The sequence below is a fragment of the Notothenia rossii genome (genome assembly GCF_949606895.1).
Source record: "Notothenia rossii genome assembly, chromosome: 4".
NCBI lineage: Eukaryota > Metazoa > Chordata > Actinopteri > Perciformes > Nototheniidae > Notothenia > Notothenia rossii.
In genome coordinates, this window is record NC_136902.1 from 73,557,685 (window position 1) to 73,582,548 (window position 24,864).

Sequence of the window (24,864 nt, forward strand, 5' to 3'; positions counted from 1 at the left end):
TAAACTACACTAAACTAAACTAGACTGTTGATATAATCAGCTTTAATATGAAAAACCTTGAATTGCAAATTATGAAAAACCCCATTTTGTATTCAATGGATTAAAATGAGTTACCAGTTTGAGGTTGTATTTTCATATGTTTATAAGTAAAGGAAAATAATTAGGGATGTACGATATTGGTTTTTTGAAACCGATACCGATAACGATAACTTCCTGCTTCTCAAGACCGATACAGATTCCCGATAATAATATTATATATATATATATATATATATAATTATCGGACCGATAATTATCGTGCACCACTAAAAATAATCATTCAGCTCCCTTTCTGCTCAAAAGGTTGAATGAAGGTCCCTTCATTGTGAAATGTAATTTTTCTCAGACAAAATACTCTTAGGGTGAAACCGAATTTAAGATTGTGTGTGATATAAAAAGTTGTCCCCCGGTTAAACTTGGTTTTGAAAGCTCCCTTTGAATGTGTAGTTCAAGAACAGGGCAGTGAGGTGTTATCGGTATTTCACTTTTAAGTACAACGCGTTAAATGTGATTAATTGTTAATGTGTTGAGGCTGGTGTTTTTCAGTATTTTCTTTAAAGGGTCTGGGGAGAGTTTTTATCTTTTAAGTTCAGTGAGACTTTGTAGAAACCTCCTAAAAGTTTTTATTTTATTTTAGGTCCTATGTTATTTATTGAACAACTCAAAATTATGGACTCTAGGGTCGCAGCAGGCAAAGGAGACACACATTAAGGGTTTATATACCAAAGTGTTCGATGTTCATGAGAAACAAATTAGTACTACACAAATGTAATTTCAAAGAGACAAGAGGAAGCATTTATTCTGTCTGGCATAAAAAGGGGCTCAGGGGAACTTACATAACATTAAACCAAAGTAAAAACATTAACTTTAAATAGTGTCTCAGTTTAATACACAAAATGACTTAGCTCTGTATCATTTAACAAGACTAAGAGTCCACAGCCATGCTAGAGGCTCTGTGAGGCAATACCTTTCCACAGTGTTGCTTTTAGCAAAGCCTAAAATTTACAATGCTAGCTTGGTGATGTTTACCATTCAAGGATCATTTGTCCTTCTACAACACAGGGCTGCACAACAACATGCAGTTGCAGCCTACGCTACAAAAAACAAAACAGAACAAAAACAGAACCACATTCCTGTAGTGCCTGTAAACAGCAGCAACACAAACAATAGTGAATTCAATGTGAAGTCTCAGATACCATGGACTGCATCTTTCCTTTCAGAAATCTGCATCCTAACCAGTCTATGATCCTAACACAAAGAGCAGCTGAGGCTGATGGGAAATCATTCGTTTTCGGTATTTATTTATAAAACTGGGATATCTCTTTTAACTGGTCTCCCTAAAAACTTTTAAAGAATGAATGAATTCAGAATGCTGCGGCCAGGATTATAACAAACACAAAAAAGGGATCACATTTCCCCTGTACTGGCATCACTGCACTGGTTACCTTGTCTTTCATAGCAGCTTTACATAACCTGGCCCTTACATACATCACTGACTGCCTTTCATTTGTATAACCCTACAAGGACACTCAGATCCTCCAATGCCTTTCTTTAAGTACCAAAAGTATTACACTAGAAATATCGGGAGGCTGCTTTCTGTCTTTATGGCCCTAAACAGTGGAACTGCCTCCCATTGGATCCGAGCACAGCAAACTGATGGAGTTTTAAAAAGTAAATTAAAGACCTGTTTTTTTAATGTTGCTTTTAATTTGGGGTAGTTTTACAGTAGTTGTATCACTGTTCATGTTTTATTGTTTTATGGTCATGTGATATAACGCTTTCTGTTTGTTTAAAACTTGTTTTTTAGTTATGTTCTATGTTCCTCACTCTTTAGTTTGTATCTGTAAAGCACTTTGGGCTGCATCTTGCATGAAAGATGCTATATAAATAAAGTTTGTATATTAATATTAATTAATTAATATTTATATATACATATAGTATTATTTAACCTGATGTTGGCACTAGAAGATTGAACAGGGTCACCAAATTCAACCTGAAGGGACCATGGTTATATTCATAGCAACCCATCCAAGAGTTTGTGATATATTTCAGGTTGGAATGAGGAAGTGCTGGACGCACATGAAGTTAAAGCTTACATTTTGAGATCCAGATGAGTTGTTTGTTAGCAAATACTCCACTTTTAGTCAAAGACATGTCAGGAAGTCACAGGTAACAAACAAGGCAAACATTGTAAATAGTTCATATATTAATGCACGTCACAGTTAAACGTAGTCTACTTTAAATGAATGACAAAAAGACTGGTTATATGTAATGTTATTCAGAAGCAGCAGTAGATTCAACTTGATTTATAGAAAAGCCAATAAGACAAATGAAGGATATGGATTTTGGAATTCAGCACCAATAACATGAGAGCTGAGGAAATCAGACAAGCTCCATGTATTCCTCTTCGACATATTGGAAAACGATTTGTATCAAACTTCTCCTCTCCTGCTTGTTCTCTTCATCCTGACTGTTTACTTCACAGACAACTGTTACTGTTGTCAATGAACTAAAAAAGAAACCCAAATAAGAGAACCCTGAGTATTTAACGGCCTGGTGAGAATTGGGATGTTTTGATGGGCAAGGAAAATGAACAGCACTTGTTTTTTAACCTATTTTGTTGGTGACTGCTGCACCACCACCTCCACATCCTGTCAAACTGGCAGCTCTGGCAGCGCTTAGGCACAAATATGACATTATTTGCACATGGTAAATAAAGAAAAATATCTGGCTATGATTCATAGTTAGTCCCAGCTCTTGTTTACAGATAAGTTGTCACATTAATTTAGCAAATTACGCTCGTGCTTGGGGCTCTGTAAAATGGTTTTACCCTCCCACTTTAATGGGGAAGAGGGGGCTGTAAAAATAATTTACAAAAGATTCTCTCCTCAGCCTTTGAATATGTTGCCTCAGAATCCCCCAGAATCATTGATCTGTCCAAAGGGATTTTTACAGCAAAGGTGCCAATATTTTATTTTTGCAGTATTCAATTAATTGTGAGAAATGTTGACCCAGCTAAAGGCAGCTCCATTACTCTCTCATAACCCTGCTTAGAGGCTTGTATGTAACAGGATATGCTAGCACTTGTCATACTAAGCCCTTGTAATCTTTATGCTTGAATTTGTGAACAGAGGACCACGTCTTTTCCACATACTGTAAATACTGATGGTGTAAAAAGCTGTGTGGCTTGAATTCCCCGGTGTTTTTAAAAATTCCCAAGAGTATAATGCAGCAAGCTGTGATGCTGCAGCACAGATGTAAAGGCGACTAAATATGACTGAATGATAACTAAATGAAAAGTTACGGATTATGGTAAGATCTATATGTAAACCCCCTCCTTCACAGTACATTCTTTCTGCAGACTGCAGGCCATATGCTTCTGTGGCAGTCAGTGAACCATGAAATCACTTGGTTTTCATGAAGCTGATTTGCATTCTCAGGTTAAAGCTCAATGGGGCAGGAGAGCTAGTTGTAAAACCTTCATTTAGTATATCAGACCTGTCATTCCTTATTACGGCTGCACAAAATGATCAACTTGTCACAGTTACTGGAATGACTCCACATGCTAATGGCACGAGACATGCAGACAGCAACACCAAATAACCCTGTTTTTAAACAATAACACAGTGATCTATATTTGTAACCCTCCTCATCATGAGCTGATGTAGCTTAGTTAATGAGGTTTGATATGAATATTCACCCAAGCAAATCCAGAACATAGCTCTGCAAAAACAATCTTAGTTTGAATTGTAGTTGTAGGTTTCGATATGAGCAGCTTGAGCCGTGTGAGTCCTATACCGTTCATAATAATCTCATTTCCTTCTGTGCCTCAAAGCCATATTTAGGCACTGCTTCTGTTTAGCTACATTACTAAGGCCCTTGTAATATTTCTTCCCGTCTATCTGATATGAACAAATCAAACGCCCAAACATTTCCATAAACTGCACCATGCTGTGATGGCACCAAAACCTGTACACACTACACAGTGTTAAAATATCTGCCTGCGGACGGATTACGCACGTTATTGGTGGAACCCAATGCAAAACTACAAAACTCTTTGGGATTAGGGAAATGTGAAATCTAATCCGAGTGAGTTATTTGTTCATAAGGGAAAATATACCTTGATTATTTTAATAAAATAATTTAGGCATTTAAAAGGGGAGGCTCTGAAAGTATCCCCTGGTATAACATACTAAAGAGTAAAACAAAACAATCCCAACTCGGGGTACGCTTGCGAGCATTTTCAGCAGTTTGCTTGATTTACATTGAGATCACTCTGTTGAAATACAGGCGTGTCTTAAAATATTTCTCGATTATTCAGCAATGCATTTCTATAACAATGTTTTCTATCATTGTTTTGTATTAGGAATCAAATTCGATGCAGCAGAACCAGAGATATTGTCAATTTTATTCCACTCACTATTCTTCATTTTCAATGTCAAAACTTGACACCTACTGATGCATCTCAACTGCCAAAAGTTGGTTCAGAGATGTGTCAAAATACTATTTGCTTCATACTCTTGATGATGCTTTATTTTGTAGAACAAATATGTCAACACTTTCAAAAGCAAATGTTATTTAATATTTATTTTGGCTGCGATCTTTGAAAATGATTGATGATAAATGATTCAGCACTTGCCAGTAGCCTTGGATGAATACCATATTATGATGTTTGATGTTTAGTAAGCTATGGACTGCTACAAAGTTTTACAAGATGTTGGCCGGTCAAACATGTCCAGTCATCCAGTCCTTACCCAAATTATTGAAAGGCAACTGGAGCCAACAAGATTTCAAAGACATTTCACAAAGCAGCGTGTGCAAACAACATAATTAGGACTTTATGTGAGCTAAATATGACTATTTCTCATGTGGCTGTCTTTGATTCCAGGGCTTTGGTTCATAATGAAAGATTTTGGCAAACATTGGTTGGATTGACATGAACTATTGTACAAACATTAGGCTGTCCAGATGATGAATCCTGTAGGTTTTGTTGAAGTGGCATCAACGTTTCAACTACACAGTTAAAAATCCCCAAAAACTATAGATCCATTGCCATGTCATTCGGAACACATAGTCATGTTCTAGCTCCAATCTTCAGACCAACATTTAGTTTTCTGCACTACTTTGGTTTATGATTAAATACGTGCAAAACTAATGACATTAAGCCTAAGTTGTGCTTTTTTATTTTCAACGCTCGTTTGTCATAATGTTTAGGTAGCAACCGTGTAAGATGTGTTCACAAACCTTGTGTATTTGATTTTGAATACACACTCATTTGTAGATTAGCAAAGGATCCAGAAGCAAAGTGGTAGGAGGTGAGGAGGTGGACATTGTCCTGCACACTTTATGCTGCTGCACTGATCTTGCACCACCTCTGGTGTGATCCTATTGTAATACGGTCTGTAGTTTGTGTTTAGTTTTCTCCAATGTAAAGGATTAATTTCCTTTTTTGGTATCTCTTCATTGTAAGAGAAATGTGCATCAACTATCACAATGTAAGAAAGCTGCAATAATATAAAACCATTTTTAGACTAAATATGTATCTATGAATATACATTATATTCAATCCCCTTCACCACACTCTATTCAGTGCTGAAGGCCACAACTTTGAACATGAAAGTTGTCATACGTGAATAATTTTAACAAATAACTATTACCTAGGTCAAGAATGAACCTTCAAGCTGCACATGTCTTTGTGAGACTGATAAAAGCTGCCTGTGACTCATGTTTTTGTATCAAATAGTTCATGCATGTTTTATTACAGTTAGAATTTGTTAATGTGTTTAATCATATATCATGTTATATGATTACAATCATGTTGTTCTGTGTTGTACATTTCTAAAAACACAGCTAATGTCCTTATGTTTACCTAACTGAATGAAAGTTTTAATTCATTAATTAATTAAGTAAGTTAATGAAATATGTATATCAGACATATAATGCTAAATAGGATGTAATAAAGTAAAGCATTTCTGTATTTTCTTCTTTTTTTTTTACAATCTATATCAATTCCATATACGGATTTGAGGACCTTAGTGTGTTTGTGATCAAAGCTCAGAGATTTAATTCATCTTTTATGTGTTTGAATATATAATATGAAATCTTGTGCGCCCAATATAAGGACATCCACTAGCCCAAAAAATAAGCAAAACATATTTATCCAAACTACTATTTCACTGTGAAATTGTCCACTGTTGAACATGTTTAAATCGAGGCTGAGTTAACAAGCTCTGTGTAGGGCACAAATAGCCTTCTTCAGGATGTATGATCTACCAGCCTTGTCTGATCTAGTCTAACCATACAACCAGCCTTAATTATCACTGAGAAGGCCGGGCCCTCTCTTGGTAACCTTGTCCTCTGTCAGTGCCCGATTCATGAGTATTGATTGGCTGGGGAACACACATACACCCACCATTCATCTTTACATGACCTTTAATGCCAAAGGTTTGAAGAAGCTAATAAAAAGATAATTATTCAATCAAACTGCTCCGACAAGCAATTTTCCGTTGAAACAGGTTTTGTCTCATTTGAAGTAAAGAGCTCAGCTCGGTTCACACCAGGCCAGTGCGATGGGAGCGCTCATTAGAGTCTGAAGAAGTTTTAGATTAGTGGTAACGGCTCAGAAATAAACAACATGCTCTTCCTTAATAATCACCTGACTTTTGTGTCCCCACTTGACTCTGAGAATGTTGGACCCAGTGATTAAACTTGATAAATTCTATACATTTAAACACATCAAGTCTACACTTAGTGACATATTTTCAATATGTTCACAGTTTCCAGGCACTGCTGTTCATGCAACCCTATTAGGTAGATGTAATTAGGCTTTGACTGTGTCAACACAGCTGCTGAAAAACCATGAATACATCCAGCACTATGATTGATATATTGCCATGCAGCGAATATGATCCTGTGTGTAAATCAAGTCATTAATCAAGGTGTTGACATGAAGAGTACATGACTGTACAACCTGGGGAATAGAGGAATAGTATAATGGCGCCCAGTTTCAGTGATCTGAGGATGAGTTTGACCTCACAGATATGAAAGTTATCAGGCTACTCTACACCTCCAAACTGCCTCGTTGTTTCCTGAACGAGTGGTTGTGTCAGTCCATTGCTGAGTCATGATGACATTGAGAATGTCCTTTAATAAGTGTGTCACTCCTGCGGCTGCTTTAACCCTCAACTGTGATCGCTGCGTTTAAGGAAACAAGGTACTTGTAGACATTTTGTGTTCTAGCCAAAACCTTTACTCCAGTCTCACAATCGGAAATGATTAAAGTCTGTAATAAATACACAAAAACCTCCTCTCATAGCTATGGGGGAATTAATCCCTGTATTGCTCTGGTTTATTCAATTATGTTGTTCTTCGCTTTCCTTGCTGGTAAACTCAGACATTGCTATCACTTCCGTTGTTATCTGGGGAATGGAGAACAAAGGAAGGCGACTATCTCCAATATGAATACATTCACTGAAATCTATAATTGATTGGAGCTCCCAGGCTTCTTTGATGGTCAGCAGGATCTGATGTAATGAGACGCCTCAAGGTTTCTGCAGAGGTTTCTTTTGCTGCTTTTGCTGAACTGGTATCTAAGACAGAAAAAAGCCCCCCTCTTTGTAAGACGGAAGAAAGATTATTCTGATATTGTCTTTTACATTTGTTATTTGTAATCTTGTGTGCTTACACAAAAAGTATGAGATATGAATTATATTTTATTCCAATCTTTAAATAAATCGATGCAGCTCTGATCCGCTTTTCCTGAAACTTGCTGTAGGCAGAGTCTTCAAAGCAAATCCTGATATAGAAGAAAGTTTATTTCAGATATCTCACTTCTGCGTTCTAATACAATAATATCCCTGTGCTAGTTTCTCAGCAAACTCATTGTTATACAATATACTGCATGGGCAGATTATGCTTTCACTGCAGGCACATTTACGACCAAAATGTATTTTTAAGTCAAATACATTTATATTGGTGTTGTTTTTAAAATACAAATTTTAAATTGGTATTGTATGTTAGCACAATGCAAACTATAGGAAACAATACTTGACGTTATATTATCAAATGACTCCTTACAGACCACAATGTCAATGATTTCCTTTCAGTTTTGTTAAATGTTTTAGAATTGAGGATAATCAAAGACAACAATCACAAAATAAATCTAAAAAAGTCTATTTTATTTTGCTGGTACTCTAAGCCCATGTATCAACGTCCTACAGTATATTATTTGGGATTTTGTAGCCTTAGTGTGTGTTATTTGTTTCATTTCATATATCCCATATTTGTATCCAATGAATGATATGTGGGGGTGTTCAACCCTGTTCAGAATAATACCTTTCACCCAACTGAAAACCAAATTAGCAGTAAACAATACAGACTTTTCCCTTCTATCCCTTTATGTACCCCTCCAGTAGGATAATCTTGGGTTTTTTGGGATGTCAATATTCAATATTTCCTTAAAAGCTTTGAAAACATCATTCCAATATTTTTTTAGGTTTTGCATTACCAGAATATAGTTGCATACCTATAAGCCCCTCTTTATCCAGCAATTGCTAGTTGCAAAGGGGTTTTTGTAAATGTTAAGGATATTTTCTTATGAAAGAGATTTAAAAAATGAAATGTTTCATCGTTCATGTAACCAGACTGACCTTTCTTTTATTTGTGGCCACACACATAATGTCATCTTTGTGTGAAGTGAGGGACAGAATATAAAGGTAATGAGGTAAAAAGGGAAATCTCTGACACCCTTGTTGAATTACCGGAGTATTTTAAGTCACAAAGCTGGCAGCGCAGGAGCATCACTGTCTCCGGAACAACTGCCTTTGTTTAGCCCTGATAGCAAGGCATCACCCTGATGGATAATGACTTGATGGAATATGTCCTTTGGCCAAAGTTGCCTTGCACTGAGGATTTTTTTTTCCTGCTTTTCACTTCATATGAGGGCTTGGGGAAAACTAACATGAGAAATAGAGAGGTAAAAATATTGTGGCCGCAAGAGCAAAATGGAGCGGGGAAGTGGAGTGTTTGATACAGTGAAGGGCAGACATGTTGGAGATTAAGCGAGACCGGCTTTTCCTGGGCCGACTCCTGGTTTATCCCAGTGGGCCAGGTGATGATTTGATGCTTGGAAATGGAAGATGGAACCGAGAAATCAGTCGTTAATCCATTGGGTCTGACCAGCAGGTGAAGGACTTTCTGTGCGATTCAAATGTAACAACTTCATGCACCTCCCAGTGGTTGCTTACTGACACATTGCCTGTCGAGGGGGCCGGGTAACCGCAGTTAATATGCATGGCATGATAGACTGTGAAATTATAGACTGTGTTACATTTACTGACAACTTCACATTTTTCTCTCTCATTTCTTAAACTCTGACATGACAGCTCTGGCTAGAAAACGGGATGATTTGAAAAGGATTGGAGTGACGTATCAAAAAGAAAAAGCCTGCGTCATTAATACTTCATTTGGCTGGATGAATAGCTTAAGGTGACAAGCCTAAAGTCCCTCTCTGAATACAAATGGGTGTGGAGTAGAGCATTAAGAAGAACCTGAGTGGAGAATTCTGTTTTTCTTAATGCTCGAAGGCTCTCTGCAGACAAATGTGAGCGATATGGTAATCTCCCTTGGGTTGCGTGCTGAGGTTCTGTAGCTTGTTTTGAATTTTAGGGACAAGTGAGAAACTGAAGGCCTGTGACCTTGACAGTCAGTGCCCTCCTGCTTGAGAAAAAAGCAGAAATGAAAGAAACGTTTTGCAGCCGCCTAGAAATAGCTTCCTAAGTGAGTTACAAATCCTTGCCCTCATCCATCTTTATCAGATATGTGCATGGCAAAATCCTCATGTTAAAGTATGCAGTAATTATTTGGACCCATTTATAACCTTATTTTCCCAGTTACAGCAGAACATTTGCCCGCTCTTTGTTTTGCAAAGATAACTTCCAAGGCTGTGTCAAAATATGATGAATTTTTCATTATGCTCCCCTTTACACTTTGTTCTCCTTTAGCTACAATGATGCAGTGAAATATTAATGACAGAACACACATTCATAGTTGTGGTATCTCCAAACTCTGTTTTCTACAGCCTCTTCTGCTGCTTATGCCTCTTTCTTGTTGTTTCATAATCAGATCAGCTTTCATATCACACCCAAAGCTGCCAAGTGGAAAAAGGAGCAAGCTTAGTCAATGAGATTATGTATGTATGACTGCTTATGTTGTAAGTTGAGGAATGTCTTCTTCATCACAAGAATGCAGTCGAGAGGTAGATAAACATCCCTAAATGTGTTAGAACAACCCCACGTCTGACGGGGTGTTGCAGTGTTGTAAGCCAAGCTGTCTTTATTCTTTTAAAAAACATGTTTCTTGCCCTTTAGGTGGTGTTTTACTGTGACGCCAGTGGGAGTCGCCTTCCTCATCTCTGACTCTCTGACTGCCCGCTGATCGGGATGCTGATGTGAAACCTGCGATGGAGACCGGGGCTTGATATCTGGTGGGTTTGTCGTGTTTTCCAAGTCACTGCATATTGACTGAGAACATTTGCGGCTCCACCGATGTAACATGCTCATATACAGCCTTTTGTAAAGACATGATTATTCAGTGTAAGCAAGTCCAAATATACCCTAATAACAAACCATGGGTGACCAAGGCGGTTAACTCCAGCATTCAGAAAAAGAAACAATCTTTTAAACAGGGAAGTGCCTCTGATCTTTATAATTCTAATAAGGAACTTAAAATAGAAATTCTGAAAGCTGAACAGAATTTGAGATCCGAACTTCAAAACAAAATGGCTGCAAACAACCTGGGCTCAGTCTGGAGTAGCATGAAAACCATAACAGGCCTCCGGGAAACAAAGAATAGCTGCCATGTGACTCTGGATGGCTTTAATTCAGATGTTGAGTTTGCAAATGCCGATTTGTCGATTTGACACATTTGATTTCAGTAATAATATATCTGAACTGAAGCTTAAACTTGAAGACAATAAGCATTTTAACATAGACCAGAGGAAAGTGGAAAAGGCCTTCCATTTAGTAAAAATAAATAAGAGTCATGGACCTGACAACATCTGCGGTCGTTTACTTAAACTTTGCGCAAAAGAACTTAGCCGTGTGTTCCATTACATTTTTTATATGTCTTTACAGACACAGCATGTGCCAAAGATTTGGAAGGATGCCGTGGTAGTCCCTGTTCCCAAGTCCAGAGGTCCCAAAGCTCTTAATGATTTTAGACCAGTTGCACTTACATCAATTCTAATGAAGACATTGGAAAAACTAGTCAGAGCAAATCTTAAGGAAGACTGAGCATGCACTCGATCCCATGCAGTTTGCTTACAGGCCACACAGAGGAGTAGAGGATGCCACGGTCACCTTATTTAACTGACTTTGTAAACACTTGGAGGGAAATTGATCTCATGCTACACTTTTATTTGTTGATTTTTCCTCTGCTTTTAACACAATTCAACCTCATATTTTAATTGGCAGACTTTTAGAACAATTTGAAATAAACAATAATCTTATGGATTCTTGGTTTTTTAACCAATAGGACACAAAGAGTGAGGGTGAATGGGACCTTATCTGATCAAGTTAGCTCCTCCACTGGCTCCCCACAAGGATGTGTCCTTTCACCACTATTATTTATACTTTACACTAATAGGTGTCAAAGTAGGTGGGAAAATAGGACTATTTTAAAGTATGCAGATGAGTCTGTAATTGTTAGTAGGCTCCAGGACAATGAGACCAGCCACGGCCCTGTCATTAACGACTTTGTCAGGTGGTGTGAGGAGTCCTATCTACAACTGAACATAAGCAAAACCAAGGACATGATCATTGATTTTAGAAGACATCCCCACATACATGAAGTCTTAACAATCCAGAATCAGAAAGTAGAATTTGTGCAATCATGCACATATCTCGGGACAATTATTGTCTCAAAATTGAGCTCTGATCCAAACTGTGAAGCTGTGTGCAAAAGGGGGCACCAGCGTTTGTACTGTCTTAGGAAACTGTCCTATTTTAACATTGACAAAACCATGATGATCATGTTTTATCGTGCTGTTATCGAGGCAATTCTGTCTTTTTCACTAATGTCATGGTTTGGTAACCTGACTTTAAAGAACAGAACCTCTCTGAGTCAGATCGTAAAGTGGTCCAGCAGACTGATTGGTGAGCCAAACCTGGAGACCCTGTACCTCAGGCAGTTACAGCGGTTATCCAGCTCCATATTAGATGATGACTCCCACCCTCCGCACTCAGAATTCAAGCTTTTTCCTTCGGGCCGGAGGTTAGCTGTCCCAAAGAGTAGAACGAAGCGGTATAAAAACAGTTTTATCCCAGCAGCTATTGCACACATTAACACATCATAGGAGTGTCACACAGATGTCTATTTTTATTTATTTATTTAATTGTGAATTTTGAATGTCCATGTTTGTACAAGTGTTTTCCTTCTTAAAATGTTTTTGAAATATTTTTGAGATTTGGTTGAGCGTATACTTGTACTTTTTACTAGTCCTTTTATTAGAGATGTGTCTGTTGTTTGTGTTTGTTTTTAGAGTGTGTCAGGATGGATCCCTTGTCTGTTTCTCTGCAAACAAAATCTACCTACGGGTACAAATACATAACCTGACCTGACCGCCTATACTGTAGCTAGGGTGGCTCTAACTATTATGAAAATGTTGTTGTGTTACCAGTGGTACATCAGCATATTGAAGATGCAGTACTATGTGGAACACCCGTGGGAATTTGTTACAGAAAGTACAGAAAAGATGGTGAAACTACAGGTGCAGAGCAGAACTGGGTCAAATTTGCAAAAACTCATTTTTTCTTCTTTGTTTTTTACACATTTTTAAAAGCCATGTGGGGGGAGTTACATCTGAGTCATCTTTATTTACTAGATATGATAACAATACATTTAGACATCCAATGCATGTAAACTAAAACTACAGCATACATACTAATTTAAAGACATTATTATGTATTATTAGGTGTTAACACTTAATGTAATAGGTAAGAGCTTTAGTTACGAGATTCCCATTTATTCAAGCTATTCTAAAATACCTACTTATCTGTTTTAAAAAAATACAATTTCTCAGCAATTAGCCTTTTTGAGGCTATCACCATGCTGCTCTGATGGTCCCAAAGAGTCGAATAGTGATTTAATCACACACACTACAGACATTGATTGGAAAGACAAGTACATTTTTTGTTATTTATTAACAGTATTATCAATAGCTGGCAGCTAAATCATCTATATATATTATGAATTATTGGGAGAAATGCCATCCTAAGTCAAGTGAAACATTTAGCATCCTTATAAAGCCCTAATGATGTAATAGTTAGTTTCATAATCACATGTGTGCTGTCATTGCTACTATTTGACTGACATTAGCAGTTGAATCTGGCTCTTAGATCAAGTCGTCTATTTGTTACTTATTTGGGGTCAGACCTTATATATATATATATATATATATATCCTCTATATATATATATATATATAGTTTAAAAATCTTAAATGGACAGCATACAATGTCTGCAGGGTCACAGTGTTGTAAGAATGTGTGGGAGCGGGCTGGGTAGATATTATTTCTGGTCAGGAACTTTACATGCATGCATTAGGTGGTTTATGGACAGAATACATTCCACAGCCTGCTGAAATGTACATTTGACAATAATGGACACTATATGCATGTTATAGCTTAATATAAGACTGTCATATCTAAGATGTGTAAGGACTTTAGATGTTTATGTATTACAGGGTAGTTGTACCGGGATTATTTCCTGTCACGTCTGATTTAACTCTCCGTGAAACAGATGGTGTGTGAAAAAAAACTGTGATAGTTGTTTTTGAATGAAGTCAGGGGCTGTTTAACGAAATAATATATATTATACTGTATATGTTAAACAATGTATGTTAAAAACAGGTTATCGTGCTTCCCAAACATGAACAAATACCTACTATGTAAATATCTGCATTGTTAATGCTCTAATCCCACTTACATAATGTTCCTTCAAACATTATTAAAATAGAGGCTTGATTTTTTAAAGAAAATAATAAATGTATACTGTATGAATTCATTTATTGTTCTTATCCTCTAAATTTGCAGAACTATAAGCAGTAGCTTAGCGTTGAGTAGCTGAGTAGCGCCTGCGGTCATTTTCCAAGACCACATACAGCCCGAGAGCTTTCACATTAAGATAGGGGAGCATAGCCTGCAAGGTAATACACTGGGCAAAATAAGGCCTGAAGGCACATTCTCCACCGCCCACTGTTCTTTCTTGCTTATTGCACCATCTTGGGTCTCTTCTTTTTTCTTTAATCTGGATTTTGACGGCTGGACAGGAGTATATTGCTCAGAGAAGTTCTCGTAAGAAACCTAGAGGGTGCTGCAAAAAACACTTTTCTGTGAATAATTACTCTCCATCCTTGCACCTTGTGGCTTAACTAACTCCGCCAGGTTCCTGAAACTATCTGAGCCATGCGTGTAACTTAAGGATCCTACCTGGAGTCGTAGTGTAATTGACTAGACCTCTATCTTACTTGAAATGGGCCATAAAAGGCTGTGGCAGTACATAAACGCAGTAACATGTTTCAATCCCACATTATATAGCATAAAACTATTAATTAAAACCTGGCACACAAGAGAATAGAGTTAATGATCTGTGCTACGTCTTCAGAGAGCGTTCAGCCGAGAATAATTGTGTGCATCTGAAGTGCAGTAGGTACCTGTTTCCCCTTAACATATGTCTGCTGTGCTCAAAGTAGGCTTGCATCCTGAAAATGTCATTGCACTACATTCAGGCACAATAGTGGATGCTGTATGCTGCCAGTAGCTGTGATTTGCCAAGGGTCTAGTTCAAGGAAAAGGTCTGGGTAATTCCTCCGGGGCGGTTCAGTAAGGAGGGGGATGGGAGGTGAGCTTATTTTACCTACCTCTGACCTGTGGTCAGTACCCCTGTGGTTCCTGCGGTCAGGGGGGAATCACACAGTGCTGAGAACAAAGAAATACGATGGCTCCCACTTGTCCTCCTCTGGTTCAAAGGGAATGGCAGGGCAATGCTAATTAGACAGCTTATGTTACTGAATTGAGCATAACTGCTGTTCCCTTCAGTGTCCCCCCTCCCCCTTGTCATTGTACACCTAACAAGCATTGTCTACAATAGTCATGCCCCTTGCATAACTCTGCATATGTTTTGCACTGTAAGGCTTCCTGTTTTGTTACTGTCCTAAAAAAGAAAAGACTTTCCAATGGTTAAATTAATCCTTTTCATAAGAATCAAATGTACCCTTACCTGTTAAACAATAGCCATTTGTTTTGTGAAATTACAGCAGTTCTGGCCCATATGTATTCTTTTGACGTCTTCGCCCAGCTGTTTAATCCTGGCTGTCAAGTTTAAGGGCGATAAGAGGCGTAACTACAGGATTCCCTACTAGTTCATCTCTGCTTGTTCAAATTGATGGTGCTACAGCTCAGAATACGATGCTCTGTAAGTAGGAAGTGAATTCATGTTTTTAATCAGGGATCAAGGGGGAGAGTGAAGAGGAGGTCAAGTTATTATCCTTACATATTCTAAAGTCTAGTGGCGGCAGTATGTACGCCTTCCCTCAGCTGTCTTGTGTTCTGTGGTCTGCTTCTCTTGTCAAAGTAATCTGAGTCTTGCAGCCAGTGTTTCCTGGAATACCAACTATTGAAGGCAGTGACAGGCGGTGTCGAATAGCAGCTCCCGGTATCCTCGAGGTTCAAGGCACATGTTCAAGTTTTCATCTCCACACCGCAATCTTGTTTCTGCAGCTAATCATCCACATAAATTAAGATCTACTTTCCATGTCACCCACGTCTCTGAATAACAAGGGCTTTCTGAATTTGAGATGGTGTAGCTAAAGATGGTGATATATGATAAAAATCCAACACACCTGCATGCGTGCAAGCACAAGTCAGATACAATTGAGGCGTAGCTCCAGGGGAGTTATGCTCAGCGTCTCCCTCTTGCTCTCTCTCTGTCAGATATCTTTTTGTTAGTGCAGATGCACTCAGGGCTGGCAAACACATTGAAGGCTGAGTCACTTAAACAGCCTCATCTTGACACACAGCTGACTCAGAGTCGATTGATTTCTTCATACATCATATTTTTTTGTACCGTTTGTTGTTATGTATGTATCTGGCATGGGGGGGGTGGAGGGCGCTGTTTGAACTCCTTTGAAGCACAAACTGTATGTCTGTCGCCCAGCTACTTCAAATGATTACGAATTCAGAGCAGATGACACAACCTTATTACATAATACTCATTAGTTACCAGGGACACAACTGAGTTTAAAAATCAATTTACATTAATAGACAAAAATAGCACAATCAGTGTTTGTGAGCATAAACAAGCCTCTCTCCCAGAGCCACAAAACAGAAACCCTCTCATCTGTGTTGTTGTTGTGCTCGTAAGGCCTGGAGCTCATTCATTACAAAGTAAAAGGTGCATTTTATTTTTGAAGGAGTGGAATTGTAGCCTCCATGCTTTACAAAACAAGAGGATTGAAGCTTTATTCCTAAGGTGCCAACTGCTAAACAAATGTTCACAGTATTTGTACTTAAAGGAATATTTGTAGGTATCGACCATAGCACAAAGGAAAGGTCTGTACCACCTGCTATGCAGAGACATGCAGTATAACACACTTCACTGCTCTTTCATGTGAATATCTGATCATCCTCCCTTACTCACTGTCCTGTAAGTGGCTCATGATATATCCTGCATTATCAGTGTCCATCTGTGCATCCTTCTAAACAAGGCCATGACATGAACCCCCCCCCCTTCTTTTATATCATTGCCAGATACAGTGTTTGGGAGCAGGCCGCTTCATAGTGTCAGACTAGTAGCTGGTTATGAGCCACAGCTCCTCTATTGTCTGTCATGCTGGAGAAAGAGTGGGAGCCCCTAAAGAGGCCTGGCAGAGGCTCTGCTTCCATCTGCCTGCATGCCTCGCCATGGAGCCCAGCTCGCACCACTTGAGATTATACTCACGTCCAAGCTGTTACTGTAATTTGCATTGGCTCATAGGCAGAGAAGAGTGAGGAGGAGGAGGAGCTGCACATGAGGCAGGGATGTTAAAAGTGGTCCTGGCAGCACAATGAGCTCGCCTGTGTGTAGTATTATAAACAAGTGGCATGGGCAGAGCTATATTAAAGTGCAATAATGGCATAGAGCAGGTCGCCCTGTGGATTACAGGAAGGTAGTCTTTGAAACTATCCCAGTCACAATCAACATTGCTGTTATGTGCTTTATAGAGACATTATCTTAGTCTCAGCGCCCGTATGCAGCAGCGTATTAAAGCTATCAGTCAGAATCCATTAAACTAATTCAACGTCTGTCATTCTGAAAAAACTGTTGTGATTCCCACTATTTAGCAAGTAATGTTTTCATTTCCTTGTTATTCATTTACATTAAAGGTCACTCAACTGGAGGATACCCACGCAAACGCTGATGAAAATGAGCAACAAGAGAAAGGGGCATGGCCTAGGATCTAAGCAAAAGACAAAACCACACGAGCCCTCCCTGTTTTAGATTATACATCAGACCTGGGAAGTGATCATTAAATTGAATCCAAAGCAGCAGCTGTATTTATAACCATTTTCTGAATTAAATGTGTCCCCATTGGATATATCAGCAGCACTCATTTGGGAGGTGTTAAATATCTAGAGAGGGCTTGATGTAGGATTTTTAATTGAATTTACGTTTTCCCTCAATAAAACCAAAAACTACTTTTCCGCTCATTCCCATTGAATGTTCTCAGATGTCTTCATTTTCAGGCTCTATTTGTTCCTGATGTGATAACTTTTGCAATGCAATTTGATTCAGCTGCACATTTATCTAATTTACAAATGAATTGGAGACAGAAATTAAAGAGCAATTTCTGATAATGCAGTCCCCATCAAATAGGTTGTGAACTAATTATATATGGTACAGCCACAAGCTAAGAGACCCATAATGTAGCTGGTGGTAAAGTCACTATATGAGAGGAGTATTTCCTTTTTCTTTCCATAAGCATTGGCCAGTCTAATTATTTCAGTCTGCAGGGCTTAACCTTTTTTGTTCTATTGTTGTATGTAAATATATAACCAGGGTTAAAACACTGTAACTAAGGCATTATGTTAAGTATTGTGTTGTTGTGGTGCAGGTTAAAAAGTCAGACAAGTTTTTATTCATTTTATTTCATTTGGCAATTTTCGAAAACATCAACAATTTTACACAGCAGTTAATCCCTTTTTTGTAACGCAGACTTTCCATTATAAAGAAAGTTAATTTGACTGTTTCACAGATATTCAGCTATAACAACTTCTGCAAAGCTATGAAGAAAATAGATTTAAAAAATAATTATGTGAGGGCTAAATATGACTTTTAGTCTCAAATAACAGGCCTGACAGGGTTGTTACTAGGGACTCACAAAGTGTAAGATGAGCTTGCCTGCAGCCAAATAATTACTAATTATACTGATATGTCACGGATTTAATTTGTTGACCTGGATTCCCTGAAAAATGCAATTTGAGGCAGAAATAGCAAATAATCTACTCAGAAAATCATGCTCCTCTGATTTATAAACATGACTTCTGTTTGAACCTGGCAGGCATTTCTTGAAGATTAAAAAAAGTATTTAGACAGAGACATCTTAACGTCATTTTTCAACAATTTATTTTGAGCAAATAAAGTTAAATGGGTCAATTAGTTAAAGGTAGGGGAGGTAATTTTGGAGAAACCAGCTCGAGTGCGCTAGAATTTGAAAGTACACAACCGAAAAAAAATCGGCCCCTTCCTTCAGACTTCCTTACAGAGCCCCTCCTCGACAACACACACGAACGCGCACATGACCAATGAGGGCACGAGATAAGTTTGTGCACAGATGGAAGGCTGACAGGCAGGTAGGCCATCCAGTTATCTGCCCCGAGCCGGCTCAGATAATTGGACTTGCTTTTCACAGCGCCACGGCTTCCACAGATGAAATATTTGTATATATTTATTGTCAAAGCATTTAATTGATTCATTGCTATCGGGATGTTAAGAGCATTCCATGTAATATAACAACAAGTGTTTCTGAAGTGAATTACCTACCCTACCTTTAAGTTTAAAATCTGCATTTTTGAAAACATTTACAAAAAGATGTTTTAAATTATAGATATCCTGATAACGTTTTTATTTTTAGAGTGCAGCTTCTGTTTTGCTGTTTAATTGGGAAGGACCCACTACTGGCATGTTTATTAGGCATGTAAGATATTACAGACATTACGTTTTGCTGAGAACTTCTGAATTTAAGCAAAACTGTATTTAACACAAAAACCTTTAATTTGGGCCACCGGACAGCACAGTGGTTGTCGACACCTCTGTTGCAGAGATTTGGTTAAACAAGGCACACACCATCCATCTGGACAAGCCTCCAACAGCTTTCCAAATACACATGATTCCAACAATAATAATTTCAAACACCTTTCTTTGGGTTCAACCATACACTGACCACTGTAACTGCCACCTTGGGATCTACAGTACATCAAGGAAACATGCACTTGTTATTTTGTATGTGTTAGTCTTTGGATCGCTGTCAATGTAGGTGGTGTTTTTACTACAGAGGTTGTGGCAAGCGAGATAACACCTTGCCGTTGTCATCAACTAACGCTACCACCCGCTCATAATGATTCCAGTTGTGGTTTCTCTCCAAACTGACAGAGATGTCACTTATTTTTTCCATCTATCCGTTCACACCTGCGGTTAAGCTTAAGCTTGTTTTGAAGGTTATGTAATCAAATGTTCTTGCGGTGGCAGGTTTTCATACATTGGTCACCTTCAACTGACCACAGGTTCAAATGTAATACAGACTTCATGAATAGTTTCATCATGTTGAGAATATTGCACTGCACTGCCACTCTGTTAGGTGTAATGTTTCTTACATGTAACTGTGTTTACGCTGTGAATCTATGTCCTCAAATGTCGAGATGACAAATTTGACACCCTCTTGCATGACATACACTTTAGTGAAGATTGGATCCTCAAGCTTTTAAAAAATGTATAAGGGTAACGCAATACAAATATTTATGATCAGAAGAAATGTCTGTGAATTTCAACCCGATTATGCAAACGACAAATATTTTTCCTCAATTGGAGACAGCTAGAGGAGCATGATACCAGCACCTATGAGCACATATATCCTAATCTTTTTCTTGCTGTTTTACATGTCGTAATTGCTTTTTCTCTTCTCGTTGATTTTGGGGAGGGAAAATACTGTCTGCAGGAAGACACATTTGATAAGCTCTGCAATGTCAGACGTTGTAGTTACACAGCTGTATCCCTCTCATCTGTGGACAAATCTATTGTACAAACCTGGCGTTTTTGCCACAAATGCTGTCCTCCTTAAAACATAAAGCTGAGCGGTGACCCCAGGCTTCTGCCTCCAATCTTTGTCTTTCCTCTTCCATTTGATTTACATACTCGTCTATGTACTTGGCTGAATAAATACAGTCGACAATTACAGTCACATGACCCGAAATCGCCCTCATAGTAACTCAGAGGTAATCCGCCACTGCATTTAGCTTTTTGAGTTTCCTTAGAAGACAGTACACTGCAGATACATTCAGCCTCACACATAAACAAAGCAGCCTGTTCAGATTAATATTCAGGGTTATTAGGCCAGCCTGTTGCCCCAGTTGTAGATCCCTACAGTTGGCCATAGAGGAAGCTCCAGGCATTTGCTTTCTGTGTTTAATTTCATGCAGACTCTGAGACAAACTTTAAAAACAAAACAAGGATGATACAACAAGACATGAGAATAAAACAAGATATATGCAAATCCTTTTAAGAAAGCAACAGTTCCAAAGAGCAACTGGTGTACAGAGCAAAGGTGTGTTGTTGTTTTTTACTTTCCTAGCTTTGTCACAGAAGACATAAAAGCACTGGTCCATAATGGTGACAAAATAATTGTTTGAATGTTGGAAGCGGCTAGTTTTCACTTATTTCCCTTCATTGTCATGGCACAAAGCCAACTGTAGATAAATCAACACTGCCCCACTGCCACTGTGTATGTATGTACAAGGTGCTTCATTTGGCTTGGAGACGGGATTAGTGAAGCTCAGAGCCTCTATATGAATATAATACCCACAATATATGTTTGACAAAAGTTCTGCCTGAACCTGCTTCGCACAAGCTTTTCTATGACATGTGTCAAATTGAAGCTGTGCGTCTATTATTTGTGTGCACTGAGGGAATCACATGCGTTCATAGCTCCCTCGTTCTGAGGTCGTAACACACACTCATAATCATTACAGCCTTGAGTGAATTTGGGCCACTGTCTTCTATATCAATTAGAGCTGTGAGAGTTTTTCATAATTGCGTCCAGTTCGTTCTGTATAATTATTCATGTGAATCCTGTTGGTAATAAATCTCAATTGTTTTTGTTAATCAAATGATATTGTAGTCATAAAGGTATTTTATTTCATATTTGACTTAAGAAGCAACATGATGAATGGGGTTATGTATATTAAGTAGGGTCTGGTTGAAAAGAAGCACAATGCACACAATGCACTAATAATATTAGCAGTCTACAGCCAAGCTAGCAGCTCTGTCAGGCTGTATGTAGGTACAGTGGTGTTATGAGCTGGGGGCTAATGTCAGCATGCTAAAATGCTAACAATGATTATGTTACATGCTAAATAATGTTAACAAATAAATGACATTTATCTAGTATAATATTTACTATGGTCATGATCTTAGTTGAGCATGTTAGCATGCAGTTGAAAAGGTGCTTCAAATGTCCTTCATTTGCCAGGTGTTCATCCTACATAGATGCCTGAACCAAACGTAAAGACCAATCATCTAATAGTTTACTTAATACCACAGATGTGAACCTCATGGTGGCCCAAGAAGAAAAGACTGGGAATCAACCAAGCCATGGGAATACACTGACTAGAAAACACGAATGTCTGAACAAGCATTTATTCATGCAAATGTTTCCCCCAAATGTTAACTTTATGGTGGAGCTAGGAAAGTCAGGGAATGTCAATAGTCCATACAGTTCATTCTCTGAGGACAATAAATGTTTGAACAAAATTGTATTGAAAACCATCCTGTAGTTTATTCAATATTTCAGTCTAGGCTAATCCCAAAGATAGATGTAAATGTCAGTACATTTATCTTTAATGACAAAACACAATTTGGCTCTGTCGTGAGTTTTTGTGATTGAATAACTTGTTTTTTTACTATTTTGGTTTGAAGGAATTCATTATTTGTAATTCCATTGTGTGTTTACTGGATGGTCACCATTGTTTTTTGCATTACATCAAACTGTTAGTAGTAATGAATGCTCAGTGCAGGATTGGCTGAATGGATACAGTGTACTTAAGTCCAACCATTTTATATATTTTCTCTCTTTTCTGTAAATCGGCTCTTTACTAGACTGTGCTTTGGCTGTGAAACACTTAACAGGCAGTCATAATACCTTGCAAGGATAAATAGAGAGCAGGATAAATGCAGTATAGGAGCCTGGGGAGGAGGATTGGAAACCAAGTGTTGATTCCTCAGCGTCACTGACGTACAAAGTGGCACCACAAGGCACCAATTCAGAGGGTCTATTGAGATTGTCTGCACAGAGCGAGCAGGGCAAGGAGCTGCTCGACGCTTATAAAGTCAAACAATCAGTCGGAAAGATGAAATGAAAAGAACGAGCAATGAGAAAAAAACATCACCGTGTAGGAACTACATGTAGCAGAGAAAATCCTGCTGCTACGATGTTTGTATACCATCAAGTATTTCCACTGGATTCAAAAATAAAAAAGACTAGAAATAGAAAACCCTTAAGCTGGGTGTCATTAAGAATCACCGCTTGGCCTCATATTGTTTGCTCCTGCTTTTTTTGTTGTTGTTTTTTTTGACAATATGTTGACTGTTCTAGAAATCTCTTGGAAGGTGTCAGTGAAACAGCTACAAGGAGAAAGGAGTAACAACCACACTGTTATTTATTGGGATATTTCTGAGCTTAGGACATGGTACCTCCTGAAACTAAAAGAAAAAGAAAAAGTTAGACTGAGCCCTTGCACTCACTCATTGTTACTTTAAAGTAACAGATGTTGAGTTTTTACTTTAAAAAAAAAATGTGTTGGTCTGTTCACTTCACTATCATTATTATTATTATTATTATTATTATCATTATAGAGATTTTACTTTTATTTCACTACGTTTATTTTGCAGCTGTAGTTATTAGTAACAAGTAAAAGTCATTTTACTTTTATACCTCAAGTACTTTCAAAATAATACTTTTACTGTAGTGAGATTCTGAATCCCAAAATGTTACTTTTACTTGTATTGCTAAAAAACATGGCGTTTATACTTGTACTTAAGTCAAATATCTTTATACTTCCTCCACCTCTGATATAATTAAACATGCCAGGGTTTAGTTCATTTTTCTCTTAATTGCAGCAGAGTGCTCTATCCAAAGTCTACAATAGAAAATGACCATAGCCAGAGGGCAGTGCATTGTCATATGCATTCATTGTGAACGTTAACAGATGGACTGCAGAGGTTTTGTGGCTCAGTTTTTGAAGTAATTTGAGCATGAAGTATTGTGAACACCATATTTAATAATCATATAACGCATTATATGGTGCTTGTGATTAGTGAGACTATTTCAGTGAAGAATCCAGTAATCAGGATTCTTTGCAGAAATGTAATGTGTGAGACTTTAAAAGCACAAAACAATCACTTCACATGTACAAATATATCGAATGCCAGTATATCAAGATAATTTCCCTGTGATTATTTGAGTGGTCTGACATATCAAGAGAGCATTGTATAGTATAATTTATTTGTGAAGCTTACCCCTGAATATTGTCTAATGTAAAGACCTTTTTTAACAAATGGTAATCAATCGTCTGAATCATGCTTGATTGATTTATTAGTTATTATAGGTAATGATCATATTAACTACCCTACATTTGCCTAGATTTCTGAGATTTCTTTATGTAAGTTATGTCCAAGTAGACATGACACAAGAATTAATCACAGGTATGTTCTCCAAGCACTCCCATGTTATTTTCATTTTATGTGTGAGTGAGTTTTATGTGAGTTGTCATGAACAAGCAGATTATGTTCAAGGGGAACACAAGACATGATTTACCATACCTAAGTGATTAGTTGAACTTTAGAAGCGTAATTTGAATATAAATATGTGAAGATATTAGCTAATTTGTATCTGTAGCAGCAGTGATTGTGGTTTGATTATGAATTCAAATGAAAGAGAATGTAAGCAGGTAAAAGGTGACAATCAATCACCTAAGTGTTTAATCAACAAGTGGCCACTGTAATCCTAATGTTCTCTATCTTGTTTAGGTAAGCTCTTACAATTAAAGTGTATGGAGCTGCAATAGTTGGTGCTTCTCAATTCTTGCACATTGAGAGTTTTAAATGGGATGTAATTGAGAAGACCGTCTTTGCATGCAGACATAATTATAATATGCAAATGCTGTTTACGCCATAGCCCTCATCCCTCTTGATGGGATTCGACCAGAAATCCCCGGGGCCGTGGAACCTCGGTTCAGGCATCCGCTGGTGAGACGGAGCTGACACTGTGAACCTGGGCTGTCAATAATTATGCCTGCATCCCAACAAGAGTCACACAAGGGCAGCTGGCAGTCCACTGCCTGCACCGTCTAATTGGCGTTTATGGTTTCCTGACAAAGACATGTCCAGAAAATATCCGCACAATGCACCAGCTCTGAGCAGATGTTTTTCTGAGGTAAAGACACACTCTGACTCACACATATTCTTATTCCATCACTGTTTTCAATGTCACATTCAAAATCTATTCAGGTTCAGCTTACTT

The 24,864-nt window shown here is 38.0% G+C and overlaps 1 protein-coding gene across 11 annotated transcripts in view; it reads left to right on the forward strand.

Moving 5' to 3' along the window:
- lrfn1 (leucine rich repeat and fibronectin type III domain containing 1) overlaps nt 1-24,864 on the forward strand; it is a 134,745-nt gene that overhangs the window by 98,221 nt on the left and 11,660 nt on the right. For all 11 annotated transcript variants that reach the window (XM_079674686.1, XM_079674687.1, XM_079674677.1 and 8 more), the window contains one exon: nt 10,407-10,522. The gene's annotated coding sequence lies outside the window, so the exon portion shown is untranslated. The remainder of the gene's footprint in view (nt 1-10,406; nt 10,523-24,864) is intronic.